Source organism: Taudactylus pleione, unplaced genomic scaffold (genome assembly GCF_031769625.1).
Source record: "Taudactylus pleione unplaced genomic scaffold, aTauple2 ptg000333l, whole genome shotgun sequence".
In the NCBI taxonomy this organism is placed as follows: Eukaryota; Metazoa; Chordata; class Amphibia; order Anura; family Myobatrachidae; genus Taudactylus; species Taudactylus pleione.
In genome coordinates this window covers 7,772,972-7,788,451 of record NW_028284734.1, presented here as the reverse complement: position 1 = coordinate 7,788,451, position 15,480 = coordinate 7,772,972, and positions in this window count along the sequence as shown.

Below are 15,480 nucleotides of genomic sequence, written 5' to 3'. Positions count from 1 at the left end.
TATGTAAATTACCTTATGTCTTATGCTCAGGCTATTAGAGGATCTTATGGCTTTGGTGGGGTGGTGGGACCGGGTACTCATGTATTTATTTATGAATAGAGCTTTTCCCATTCTTATTAATAGACCAATTTCAATACTTGTACTTCCATAAAAGTTTGTGTATTTCCCATCTCACTGGTTTGGAAGCAATCTGAACTGACTGTAATCAGTAAAAATATATATTTATTGGTGATTTACTCAATTGATCTTTCATAGATTCAGAGTTTCTACATGTTCTGTAGTTACCATAGAGACATTGGTGATTGCAGTATTTGCATTGTCTGGTTGGAGGTCATTTTGCCTTTAGATTTTATGGATAACAAATCAATGGCAAAATCGCAGAAAAATATTTTTATCCCTATTTTTTCAAATTAACCGTTATTAGATTCCCCTAACTAACCCCATAAACTTCTCCATAGCAGCATAATAGCTTCATAGCAGCACAATCTCATTCTGTGCATATAAAGAAGAAAAAAAAACATTTTACCAGGAGAGATTCTTTGTTCATTTCTTTCAACAGATTCTGTTCTCCAACAAATGTTGACTAATCCTGTGGGTTTCTTGGCACTCACAGCACATACCTTAGACCAAGCCACATCATCAAGTGCAGTAACTTCAGGACTTAACACAATGGGTTCCTGCAGGGACATTATTCTTGGACTAAGAAAAAGTTTGACTATTAACTTTAAAAGATCGTAAGTATTCAGACATGATTTTCAGGGAGTTACGAATTCAACACTTAAAAATGTCAGTTTTAATATTTGGTCATTTTTCTTTTGGAAGTATTTGCAATTCAGTGTCTGGTAGTCAGGGCTGCGGAGACATTTTGCTGGCACCCAATACTGTAGAGGGGTCATAGGTCATTGCTATGCAAAACCCCTCCCTACTGACCAGTAAGCCACTGACATTTACCTCACTACAAATACACAGATAAAAGAGTGGCAAAAGGCCAATCATTTCGTCCTCATAATAAATAGCATTTGGCTGATTACTTTAATAATCCTGTGGATAGATTGGAAGGATTCATAAACTGTTATAACTTAACTTTGTTTATTTGGAAGTGTTGCAGTCTGCTACAGAGACACAAGATTGCAACACTTAAGCACTAGTGTTTCTTTGTATATCTATACCATTTACAGACCCACTGAACATTCAGGAAATTCTGGATCCTTAAAGAATATTTTTCATCCGAACAGGACTGTATTTTAGACTAATACTGTAAATGTACATTTGAATTGATTTCCATCGCTGTGCGCTCACTCTCAGGACCTCATTCAGAGTCGGTCGTTGCGGCCGCATGGTCGTACGCAGCCGATGTTCGCTGAACTGCGCATGCGTAAAGTTCGCAATGCGCGTGCGCAAACTAGCTGTTACGATCAGAAATTTCTCTCTCCTTGATCACAGCCAGGTCGTTAGTTTGAGTGACAGAATGAACCGTTTGTGGGTGGTAACAAGGGAAGGTGCTTGAAAACGGGGGAGTGGAGATCCGAACGCAGGCGTGCCTAATTATGCAAACGGCGTTTTATGGGAGTGCATAATTAACAAAGTAGTGTCATGGCACACGTGACATGGGAGGTTTGTACCCTGATTTGATCGTAGTGCTTAAGAGAGGTATTGGTCAACCTTAAGCTCTACGACCAGCTCCGATGGTTCCCGATGGTCGCGATTAATCCTTATATCCCAGGAGATGACGTATGCTGTGATCGAGAAGTGGGCGTGCTTTAGTCTTACGACCGCTTCTTACCCTCGGTCGTTCAGCTAACGATCTCATCTTAGGACCGCAACTTGTGATCGCTTCATTTGCATATCCGGCCTCTTTCCCCTACGACCGTGCGGCCGCAACGACCGACTCTGAATGAGGTCCTCAATGTATTGTTGTTTATTCTCCCGTTACCTTGGCAGGTTAAGATAAAAATCCCAGAATTGTGTAAACCCGCTGAGCTGAGTCATCACGCAATAACTTGATCTCTCAGCCCATGCATGTAGTGCCGCACATGGAAAGTGTGTCTGCATAGTGGGGCTGATTCAGCACGGATCGCTATTGTGATAGCGTACGCAGACGGCCAAATGCTGTATACACACAGTGCATGTCCGCAGGTTAGCATTGCGATCGCTCTGCTTTCATCTATGCAGATACATAGCCATCACGGTAGTGGGCGTCTCTATGCTGGCTTTGGGCATCTCTGTACTGGCTTTGCGATTGAGACATTAGCATATTATCACAGTAGATGTGCATGTGTAATCGCAGCTGCGAGTGTGAGATTCTTCCACTTTTATAGAATATCCCCTATTAAGTGTTTATCACATGTGGGCAGATTTGCTAATCAAAGATCATTACTCATAAAAGGAGAGATCCTAACCCAAGGCAGATACATCTGAAATAAATATATGACAACAGGATATAGAAAGACTGAATAAGCAATATTTTGAATAATAAATCTGGGCCCCATATGTACAAGGAAGCATGACATATATGTGTTATGTTACTTCTAACCATATATTACTAAACCTGTCAAAACATTGGTACAACACTAAATAGCTTTGCATATCTATATTAATGCATCCGGCATAGACATTTGGTTATTGTATATTATAATTCACTCAATGGCTCACCTGCATAAATACAGATGGAATGTCATAAGTAAATATTGTGTCCACAAGACACAGATAAACATTTGCAGCTGTACACTTCTGACTTAAGCCATGTGGATTAGACATGTTGCTTTATATTAGAAATAAAATACCCCCAACCCTTCTGCTTGTTCATTTGTCCTTCTCCCCAGCCGTCCCTGGTAGCTCACTGCCAGACATCAGAGCAGCAGTGCATGATGGGAGGTGTACTCTAAGAGATTGTCCAGGGTGTCAGACTGCTGTGATTCCGGTGTGACATGGTAGGGAGGGATCTTTACACATGTTGAGCTGCCTTGATAAATGTTCACTTTGACTGTATTGTAGTTATCAGTTACGTAGACAGGAGCAGGTGTTCTGTACTGCCATTTATAATATGGAGTACAGGCAATTAAGACTTGTCTGTGTGGGCTAAGGAGCTCATTCAGACCCGCTCGCTAACAAGCGGCCGCTCATTGCAGACGATATTCACTAATGTGCGCATGCATGTAGTTCGCAGTGAGCGTGCGCAAACTAGTACAAGCGATCGGAAAGTGCTCGCTCGCCCTGCATAGACAGCCCAGTGGAATGAGCGACAGGAGAGGGCGTTTGTGGATGGTAACAGGGGCAAGGCAGTAGTAACGGGGGAGTGGAGTTGCGGACTCAGGCGTGTCTGAGTGTTTTTACACCATTTCTGGGGCGTGCATAATTAACACGCTGCATCAAATTACACATCACCTGGTTGAATATTACACTGAAGTGCTTGCAGTAGGGTACAGTCAACCGCAAGCCTGCGGACAGATTCGATGAAACCCGATGTACCGATGGTTGTTTATACTTCCTGGAGATGACGTACGCTAGTGGGTGGCTAAAGAAAGACTGGTGGGCATCTATAAACACAAAGTGATCGCTCGCCAAGACATAGTGGGTGTGCTTATACCTTGCCGTGCAAGCGGCTGCCTAGACATCACTTAGCTGAATTTCCATATGCTGGGAGAGAGCGGCCGCATCTAGCGAGCGGGTCTGAATGAGCTCCTAAATGTTTAAAATGCATTCCTATTGCAACTGTTGCAATAAATTTCTAAAAAAAATGTTTAATTTGGTCTGAATATGAAAGGTCAATAGGGGTAGATATGGTGACTAACCAGTGCCCACAGCAATAGGACTGCCCACCTATTTGGTCAGTTTACCTGGTGGAATTACAACACTATTGCAATTAGTGGTCTTTCAGCAAAAGTCACTTTTACGATATCAAAGCTGTGTGGATGTATTTCTGTTGTTTTAAATTTATGCTAAAGCCTTGCTTCCATACAACTATGGTGTAGCTTGGTAGGGATGTAGTTAAAAACCCAGCAGATGAGATGCCGGCGGTTGATATACCAGCGCTGGCATCCCACCCGCCAGGCAAAATGCAGATGCCGCTATCCCTACACAAATCAGGCTAACGGCCTCGGAATCTGGACAGCTGGCATCCCGATCGTAAGAGAACGGAGGCAGGTGAGTATGAGCCGCAGTGGGGGGATGAAGTTCAGGCTTGTTCTGGTGGGACTTAGGGTTAGGCACCCCCCAGGGAAGGTTAGGGTTAGGGGTGGGAGGGGGGGTTAGCGTTATTCACCACTGGGGGGAGGTTAGGGGGTTAGTTACCCCCCCAGGAGGGTTAGGCTTAGGGTGCAGGGAGGGGGGGTTAGATTTAGGCACCCCTGGGGGGACTTAGGGTTAGGCATCACCCTGGGAGTTTTAAGGATAGGCACCACTAAGGGAGGATTAGGGGGGGGTAGGTTTAGGGTACTTACCCCCCCTGTCGGCATCTTTAGCCTTCAGGCTTCCGCAGTCGGGATTTGAACCATCGGCTAAACAGTCGCCAGTATTTCAATCCCATTCCAACCTGATGGTATTGTCAGGTTGTGCAGATTCGGGGAAGAGGGAGGGTGCCCACACTGAATGATATATCGTTCAGTGTGGGCTCAATGTTCACTGCACAATATAATGAAAAATTGAACGATAACAATGTTGTTATCGTCCAATCATTCATTAATCGTGTAGTGGATATGCAGCCTAACTGTACTTTACCTCAGGAGAGACCCTCTGTAACTGTAATCACTGTCCCCCTCAGCCTCCTGCAGCTGCTGCCAGCAGCTTCCGAGTCATGTGACCTGCTGCTGACTTGTTTTTATAGGGGTTTTAAATACATTAGTGATACCCACCATAGGCTTAAACACAGTGTTTTGGTGGGCTATCACATTTACAATCAATCACATTATTTTCCATACGGTGATCTTAATCCCAGTGACAGGAGACTTGGAACCTAGAAAGAGGTACTTTACTGTATCTGTATATACTGTGTATCTGTGTATACTGTATCTAAAAGAAAGAATTTGTGAATGAAATATTTTTCTATTAACTATTATTTAGTTTGTTTCTTTTTATTTATAATATGTTATGATTTAATACATCTTTACTAATTAATATGAAGAAGTCGGAAAATAAAAATAAAAGATAATTAAAAATAATTTTTGGACACATAAATATGCAGGCAAATGGGTAATAGATATTTAGCTATAGTGAAATTGAGGGCATCATTTTTTCTGGGTTGCATTGTTTAGGCTGATTTGTGCATGGGGGATGGCAGCAATTTCAAAGGAATTTAATAGAATTACCAGAACAATATAAGCCATGCTGTTGCCTAGTAATAAGCTTGGAAGCCGGTAGGGCAGCACCCGCTACCTAGTAACGGACCCTATAGAATTGTGACGCCAGTGCAGAAATTCCAAATATTTTTTCTCTAAAGTAACAGTTTTATGTTCCAAAAATATCTTAAGAATAAAAATATTTTGTAGAATCACCTTTTGCAGCAATAACACCTGTAAGTGTTTTGAGGTAACTATTAGCATTAGACACTATTTGGGAGTGATGGTGGCCCATGCTTCTAGGCAGATTTGCTGGTTGTTGAGGTTGGGTAGATGAAGGTTGAGTCTCCAGTTTTCAAATTGAGTCACTCAGGGCCTGATTCAGAATTCGGAATAGAGCAAGTTACTGTGCACCTGGGCAAACCATCTTGCAATGCAAGGGGTGCAAATACAAACATGTTTTTTGCATGCAGGGTAAATACTGGCTGCTTTTGCATGTAGCCCACAAATGCTGGACAGCTTTATATTTACACTGCAATTTAGATGTCAGTTTCACTAGCACATGCAGGGGGGTTTCTGAGTACCCAGAAACCCCCCTGACAGACTGGAGAGCAGGCACAGCACCATCTTCTTAAGCCCCGTCTCCTCGTGGCAAAATACCACGATTCGCAGGTCTATCAGGAGGAGGCGGAGCCACTGTGGCGTGATTCCATTAGAATCGCATAATTTGGCTCTGCCCCCTCCCGATTGACCCACGAATTACAGCATTTTCTCACTAGGGGGAGGGGCCTAATTACATCAGGTCCCATCCTTATCAGGTCTACAACCTGCATCTGCTGCAGGGTAAGCGTGTGTGTGTAATGTATGTGTGACATACAGTAGGTGTGTGCGTGTGTAAGGTATGTGTGACATATATGTATGTGTATATGTGAATGTGTATATATATATATATATATGTATATATATATATATATATACACAGTATATATGTGTGTGTGGAAACCCCACTGCGCTTGCCCCTGAGTTTGGACACACCCCTCTCAAATCTAAATCTCTCTTTGTTATTGAGCAACTTCAATGTTAGTTTGACTTGACAGTTGACATACAGTATATTCTGTATACACACTTATACACTATATTCTGTAATTTTAACAATTTCAACATTTGAAAATTCCAGGGGAAAATTTGGGTTCTTGCACTTTTCATTGCATGGCACTACTTTATTACATCTAGTTTATGGTGGGACCAGAACTTACTTTGAGATGCACTATGCACTTGAAGGGAACAAGCACTGGGGTGGCCTTTGCTGTGTAATGCTGCTGCCATCTACAGTTGTATATAGTGATCACATATTGTACTGTGCCAACTGGGTATAAATAATTGATCTCAAGGGAACTTGGAAATTCTCTCCAGTAGGCTGGATACCAGTACCTTGTTGCTCTCCTATTTGAGAAGGTTATAACATATATTTTGCTTTGGATTTCCTACATGGGTTTTACCTCTTTGACAACCTTCTAGGTAAATAATGTGGGTAGAATTATTATTATTCGAATTATTAGCATATATTTTTATGGCGCTACAAAGTGTCCGTAATTTTGTACAGGGAAAATGACAATAAAATACACAAGTAATAAAATTCATTCAAACAGGCAGTACAGAGGAAAAATAGTGAGATTTCTATATAGCTAAATGTGTGATGATAATATCAATAGCTGTCAATGACCCAGTGTCCAGGGAGGGCAGATAGAGCAGAGCTGCTGACTGAGTGGGGGCGCAGTGGAGACCAGAATAGTGCAGGATGAGAACCAAGAAGGTAGAGAGATCCGTACCCTGAAGCTTACTGTTTCCGGAATGTAATAGAATGAAGATTTACTGTTGATTTGGCTTCCAAATACCCAGTGATTTGCAGGGTGAGAAACCAAGCTGTTGTTTGTCAGGTTTGAAACCACACATCGCAGGCAGCTTGGGCAGTGTGTCGAGTTGAAAAAAATGGAAATGGAAATGTGCAGGCCCCACTCCCCTTAGGCCCTTTGTATTCAGCCTTGGGTGTGTTATTATTTTGACCTGTCTTTTGCCAGGTTGCTGGCTATTATGGTCACCATATATCTTCCTTCCCTCTGTGTCTCTCCAGTCCCAACCCTCAATGTTCTGTACAGCTCATTCTCCACGTATCTTTGCACCCTCATGCCACTCCATGTGTCTCTACACCCTCAAACCCCCTGTATCTTTGCAGCCTCATGCCACTCCATGTGTCTCTACAGTCTCATACCCCCTATCTTTGCAGCCTCATGCCACTCCATGGACTTCATTCAGAGTCGGTCGAAGCGGCCGCACGGTCGTACGCCACGATGTTCGCTATACTGTGCATGCCTAAAGTTCGCAATGCACGTGCGCAAACTAGCCGCTACGATCAGAAATTTCTCTCTCCTTGAGCACAGGGGGTCATTCAGACCCGCTCGCGAGCGGCAGGACGCTCGCAAGCAGGTCGATGTTCCCCACTGCGCATGCGCGAGACCCGGCGAGCAACGGGCTCACCATCGCTTCGGGTCTCGCACCAAAGGTGGCCTGCTGTCGATGTTGATTGACAGCACGCCCCCTTTGGTGGGCATGCCTGCCAGATGGAGTGATGTCAGTGGGAGTGATTTTGGCTCTAATAGAGCCAAAATCACTCCAGGGCTTGCGGCAACGAGACCCTACCGCAGGGTCTCCATCGCAAGCCCGAAGGTCGCGATGGTCTTGACCATCGCGAACATCATCATGGACGCTCGCATAAGCTGTGGGTGGTAACCCACAGCTATGCGAGCGTCCAGGAGGACGCTCCAAAAAAAACCAAAAACACCCTGATTCAGAGCGGCTCTGAATCAGGCCCTCTGTGCATGCGCAGTAGCACATGTGAGAGGTCGGGCCTGCCTAACTTATTCTGGCAGGTCCTAGTGACCGCTGAGTCAGCCTACCTTTTCATGGTACTGGGAGGAGGCAGCGCAGGAGCACACTCCTTCCAACACTAAGCATATTGATAGTGAGCTGGAAGTCAAAATGCCATTTCAGGGACAGATTACGCCTTCGGGGAGCCCAGGGGCACTTAACACAGGGGGGGCCTGCCCTCCCCTCCTCCGACCCTCCTTTTGTCAGCACCACCCAACCCACCCCCACTTGACGTCTGACCCCCCCCCCCACTAAGGGACTACAAAGTTTGGGACTGCACCAGTTATAGTAGCTTATATTACCTGTAACCCTACTATTCCCAGCACATTCTACATGTTAAATTGATGACAGCACTCCATTCATTATAGCAACATAATTTACAGGATGGTTTATATTAGATTTAAACCAATGGTTTAATAATCCACGGCTACTGTTTATGGCTCCACATAACTGAGAGACAACTCCACATAATTGAGAGACAACTTTTTTATATGACTTACACACTGGGACATGAGTACAGTACAGAGCCCCATTGACCAAAATAACTGGTATCATACCACTAAGGGACTGCACAGTGCAGCAGTGTGCTCTGGTTAGGGGGCAACCCTGAGAAAGGGGGGCTTGAAGTACCAAGCCCCGCATGCCCCCCGCCTTTAATACGCACTATTTGGAAGTGTAGGGTGCCTAACCCTAACATTTCCCCCCGGGGGTGTCTGACGCTAAACCCCCTTCCCCTAGCCTAACCCTAACCCTCCCAGGGGGGTGCCTAACCCTAAGTCTCCCCGGGAGTCCCTAAACCTAACCCTCCCCATCCGCGGCTAACAGCTCCTGATGTCCAGGTTACCTACATTCGGTATGCCGGGCGTTGGGATTTTGGCTTGGGGCTAATGATAGGCGTCAGTATTTAGATGCCTATCATTAGTCCCATGCCGGGCTTTCACTGTCAGGACGTTTCACTGTCATGGACGTTTGCTATAGCTGTGGGTTATGAGGACGCTCCAAAAAAAGGTAGGAGGGCCCTAATGCAGAGCGAGTGCTCTGGTCAGAGCGTTCAGCTCTGAATCAGGCCCACAGCCAGGTCGGTAGTTTGAGTGACAGATTGAGGCATTTGTGGGTGGTAACAGGGGAAGGTGCTTGAAAACGGGGGAGTGGAGATCCAAACGCAGGCGTGCCTAATTATGTGAACGGCGTTTTAAGGGAGTGCATACGGTTTATGGGAGTGCATAATTAACAAAGTAGCGTCATGGCACATGTGACATGGGAGGTTTTTACACTGACATGATCGTAGAGCTTAAGAGAGGGTATGGTCAACCTTAAGCTCTACGACCAGTTCCGATGGTCCCCGATGGTCTCGATTAATCCTTATATGCCCAGAGATGACGTGCAATGCGTACGAGAAGGGGGCATATTTTTTTGTCTTCCGGCCGCTTCCTCCCCTTGGTCGGATAGCAGCCGATCCGAACTTAGGGACGCAACTTGCGAGGGAATCATTTCATTATCCGGCCCCTTTTCCCGTACGACCGTGCGGCCGCTTTGACCGACTCTGAATATGGTCCTATGTGTCTCTACACCCTCATACCCCCTGTATTTTTGCAGCCTCATGCCACTCCATGTGTCTCTACACCCTCATACCCTCTGTATCTTTGCAGCCTCATGCCACTCCATGTGTCTCTACACCCTCATACCTCCTGTATCTTTGCAGCCTCATGCCATTATGTTTCTCCACCCTCATACCCCCTGTATCTTTGCAGCCTCATTCCACTCAATGAAGCATATTCAATTGTGTGCGAGAATAGCAAAAAACCCGCACCTGCGAGGTTTTTCCTGCAGGTGCGGGTTTTTTGTTATTCTATTAGGTGCGTGGGTTTTAAAAGAAACAAACGCTGGGAGGTTTTTTCCACGCACCTCCTGAGTATGCGTGATTTTTCCTAAAATCGATGATAAAGCAATTGGAAGTATCCAAGTAGCTTAATTAGTCCTTAATAACTCACCTTCCAAAGCGCTGTCTTCTGCATCTTCTGAATCCAGCGTCGGGAGCCGGCTCTTCTGCAGCAGGGTGAGTATGTCAGTGTGTGGAATGTATGTGTGTATGAGTGAGTGAGTGTGTGTGTGTGTGTGACCCCCGGTGCGGTGTGTGTGGCCCCTCCGGAATGGGCACTGGGAGAACTACATTTCCCATCACCCCCCCGGACTCCCAGCAGCCCCCTCTCCATTAAGAAGAGAGAGGGGAAGCCACTGGGAGCCGCGGAGACCCCCTGCTAGGTAGGTGGGGCTTTTTTTATTTATTTATTTTAGGCGGCGCAGGGTTTTCAGAGCTGAAAACCCCGCAACCACTATTTTTTTAATTGAATACCGCATGTAGCGGGAGAGTGCATTCCAGAATTGGGCGTGAGGTGCGCAAGGTTTTTAACTTGCTAAACCTTGCACCCAATTGTATATGCCCCCATGTGTCTCTACACCCTCATACCCCCTGTATCTTTGCAGGCTCATGCCACTCCATGTCTCTCTACACCCTCATACCTCCTGTATCTTTACAAGCTCATGCCACTCCATGTGTCTCTACACCCTCATTCCCCCTGTATCTTTGCAGCCTCATGCCACTCCATGTGTCTCTACATCCTCATACCTCCTGTATCTTTACAGGCTCATGCCACTCCATGTGTCTCTACACCCTCATACCTCCTGTATCTTTACAGGCTCATGCCACTCCATGTGTCTCTACACCCTCATTCCCCCTGTATCTTTGCAGCCTCATGCCACTCCATGTGTCTCTACACCCTCATACCTCCTGTATCTTTACAGGCTCATGCCACTCCATGTGTCTCTACACCCTCATACCTCCTGTATCTTTACAGGCTCATGCCAATCCATGTGTCTCTACACCCTCATACCTCCTGTATCTTTACAGGCTCATGCCAATCCATGTGTCTTTACATCCTCATACCCTGTCACGGCTGCCGACACTTGAGACTCCTGGAGGGAGGCAGGCTTACTAGGCACAATAAACTGGGGTGGTCTTAGGAATGACCTTTCCATAAAACTCAGTAGCACAGGATAAAAGTAAAATAGAATTTATTCACAAAAGAATGATAATCAGCAAGGTCTCAAATAAAGTCTCAAACAGCACAGAGGTTCACATATACAATAATAAGTTAAGGAGAGAATTCCCAAATATATATATGCAGTCTTTAACATATAATAACTAACATGGTAGGGAACCCTGAGTCCAGAATGAGGCCAACACCTCAGGATGACACTAAGGACCTTTGCCAGGGTAGAATCCTGTAGTAATGGAAATCCGGAGCAGAGCGGACCCTGCAGAATAATATAGTTCCGGGACATGGCCGAGCCCTATGGTGCAGTGAGAGATAAAGCAAACTTGAGCCTTGTGGGGTAGTGAAGTCAGTGCAGGGTTAAGCCCTGTAAGGCGATGAGATTCCAGAACAGGATTGAGCCCTGCGAGGTGGCTAGAGTTCAGAGCGAGGTTGAGCCCCGTGATGCAGAGAGGATTGTAGCGGGGTTGAGCCCCATAATGCGGAGACGATTGTAGTGGGGTTGAGCCCAGTGATGCGGAGAAGATTGTAGCGGGCTTGAGCCCCGTGATGCGGAAAGGATTGTAGCGGGGTTGAGCCCCGTGATGCGGAGAAGATTGTAGCGGGGTTGAGCCCCGTGATGCGGAGAAGATTGTAGCGGGGTTGAGCCCGTAACGTGGCTAGGGTTCGGAGCGGGGTTGAGCCCTGTGATGCGGAGAAGATTGTAGCAGTGTTGAGCCCTGTGGTGTGGCTAGGGTTTGGAGCGAGGTTGAGCCCCATGATGCAGAGAAGATTGTAGCAGGATTGGGCCCTGTGGTGTAGCTAGGGTTTGGAGCGGGGTTGAGCCCCGTGATGCAGAGATGACACTGTAACAGTGCAGTTGACAACTGTAACAAGGATGAGTTCAATATCCACAGGAATGGAAAAACAACAGGCAAAGTAAATAGTGCAGCAAAATGGTGAAACTGCAGTGATGGAGCAATCAGCAATACTTAGGCAATAAGAATGCTGGGCCCTGTAGTGCAGCAGATGACTGACATCAGAAGTTCATCTGGAATATAACAAAGTCCACAGCAATCCACAGACACAGCAGGGATCTGGCAGGAGTCCAAGAAAAGACCTGAAAGCAACGTTGCACAGACACTGAGACACAGTTAGTAACAGGCTTTATACTAGAGGTCTGTGATCCATAGGAAGTTTCAGAACATGTGACCCAAATGGAATCAGGTTTGAAATAATGAGCAATCTAGGAATCCCACAACCTGATGACACCTGGGAAACAGATGATCATTTTAACACTCTATCCCCTGAATGAGAAGCATGCCAGCAAGCAGGATAGCTCCTCCAACGACCACAATGGAATTTTGGCAAAAGTAGTCTCTCTTTATGTACTGAAAGTCGCAATCCTGACATACCCCCTGTATCTTTGCAGCCTCATGCCACTCCATGTCTCTACACCCTCATACTCCCTGTATCTTTGCAGCCTCATGCCACTCCATGTGTCTCTACACCCTCATACCCCCTGTATCTTTGCAGCCTCATGCCACTCCATGTCTCTACACCCTCATACTCCCTGTATCTTTGCAGCCTCATGCCACTCCATGTGTCTCTACACCCTCATACCCCCTGTATCTTTGCAGCCTCATGCCACTACATGTCTCTACACCCTCATACTCCCTGTATCTTTGCAGCCTCATGCCACTCCATGTGTCTCTACACCCTCATACCCCCTGTATCTTTGCAGCCTCATGCCACTCCATGTCTCTACACCCTCATACTCCCTGTATCTTTGCAGCCTCATGCCACTCCATGTGTCTCTACACCCTCATACCCCCTGTATCTTTGCAGCCTCATGCCACTCCATGTGTCTCTACGGTATATGTTCGGGAAGCCGGCGGACGCAATGCCGACCATCATCTTCCCAACTGCTTAATCCCGGTGAGGGTTAAATGACAGGCATCTAAATCTAGATGCCTGCCATTTTACCAATGCCGGGAGACCGGCGCCCAGCATCCCGATCAAAGGGATGCCAGGCATGGACAGCTGCCGGGGGGGGAGAGTTAGGTTTAGGGCTCCCGGGGTGGACTTAGGGTTAGGCACCCCCTGGGAGGTTAGAGCCAGGCTAGGGGAAGGGGGTTAGGCCCCCCTGGGGGAAGGTTAGGGTTAGGCAACCCCCGGGGGACTTAGATTTAGGTGGTGGGGAAGGGGGGCTAGGTTTTGGCACAGGGGGTGGGTTAGGGTTAGGCACCCTAAAGGAGGGTTAGGGGGTAGAATTAGGTTAGTTTATACTTACCTTTAGGACGATCAGGATTTCCTCCTCTGTCGGGCTGCCGCTGCCAGGATTTGAACTGCCGGCCATGCGGGCGGTGGTAAATCATACCGAATGCGTTTCTACATCCTCATACCCCCTGTATCTTTGCAGCCTCATGCCACTCACTCCATGTGTCTCTACACCCTCATACCCCCTTTATCTTTGCAGCCTCATGCCACTCCCTGTGTTTCTCCACCCTCATACCACCTGTATCTTTGCAGCCTCATGCCACTCCCTGTGTTTCTCCACCCTCATACCCCCTGTATATTTGCATTCTCATGGCACTCCCTGTGTCCCTCCACTCTCATACCCCCTGTATATTTGCAGCCTCATGGCACTCCCTGTGTCCCTCCACTCTCATACCCCCTGTATATTTGCACCGTCATGCCACTCCTTGTGTCAATACAGGCTCTTACCTCCATGTGTCTCTCCAGCTTCATGACAACCCGTTGATGTCGCAGGTGCAGCTCTATTCAAATGGCATGGAGTGGAGTCACAGGGCTTATATATGCAGGTGAATGTCGTACTGATGGAGTCTGGACACAGCACAGCCAATACAGCAGAGTACAGCATAGCATACAGCAGCGTGCACCCCCCTATACACATTGACTAAGCAGTGCAGCCACTTGTGACTTGTGAGTGTGGACACAGTCTATGCAGCAGAGTAAAGCACAGCATACAGCAGTGTGCACCCCCTATGCACTACACATTGACTAAGAAGCACAGCCACTTGTGACTTGTGAGTCTGGGGTCTGGACACAGCCTATACAGCAGAGTACTGCACAGCAGTGTGCACCCCCTATATACACATTAACTAAGCAGCACAGCCTATACAGCAGAGTACAGCACAGCAGCATGCACCCCCCATATACACATTAACTAAGCAGCACAGCCTATACAGCAGAGTACATCCACAGAAGAACTGTGATTAGTTCTCCAAGATGTTTGGCACAACCTCCCTGCCCAGTTCCTTCAAAAACTGTGTGCAAGTGTACCTAGAAGAATTGATGGTGTTTTGAAGGAAAAGGGTAGTCACGCCAAATATTGATTTGATTTGGATTTCTCTTGTTTATTCACTTTGCATTTTAATTGATAAAAATAAACTATTAACACTTCTGTTTTTGAAAGCATCCTAAATAAAACTTTTGAACAGTATTATATATCTGAAATTCAGAATTTGTGTTAAATAATATTATTTGTTACAATTTAATTATTTACATTTAGCTGACAGTTATTTTCTGTCTGTACAATGAGTACTTATCACTAAACCTAAGCCCCATTGACGTTACTGGTTTAGTTACCACATACATTTCACAAGTCACATGAGTAGTAGGAGCCTGTTTCTTACCATTGGCAAAACACATCTCAAAAGCTTAAATTGCAAATAGGCTAAATAAAAACAAAGATGTTAAACGTTCCAGTTATAGTAGAATCCAATATGAATGTAAATATTTAAGTAAGGCATCTCACAATTTTTCTTTATAAAGAAAGGATTATTTATATTAATAAATAATGTAATATGTGTGTGCCCTACAAATGTCAAGGGTAAGTTGTTTCTATTCATAACCGTTCTGTTTCAGCATATGGTAATCATGTCAATCTGTGAATACATATTAAACATGACCGTACTGTAGTTAAATAAAGTGCATTAGTTATGCAAATGAAATGCACTACAAATTACACCGAATTGTTTTACTAATGAATATGAGCTGCTGGGACAGCAATATACTGTATAATTAATTATAGTTAAAAAAATAAAACAGAAAAACTGTGAAATGCAATCCGTATATTTATAACTTTGTGTATATCTGCAATGAATGATAATAACATACAATTCCCAGAGAGACTTTACAGGGTATAAGATAAACACATGAGGGTAATTGCTTTTTTCCATCACACACCTTATAAAAAAAATAAACATAAGAAAATACAAGATGAG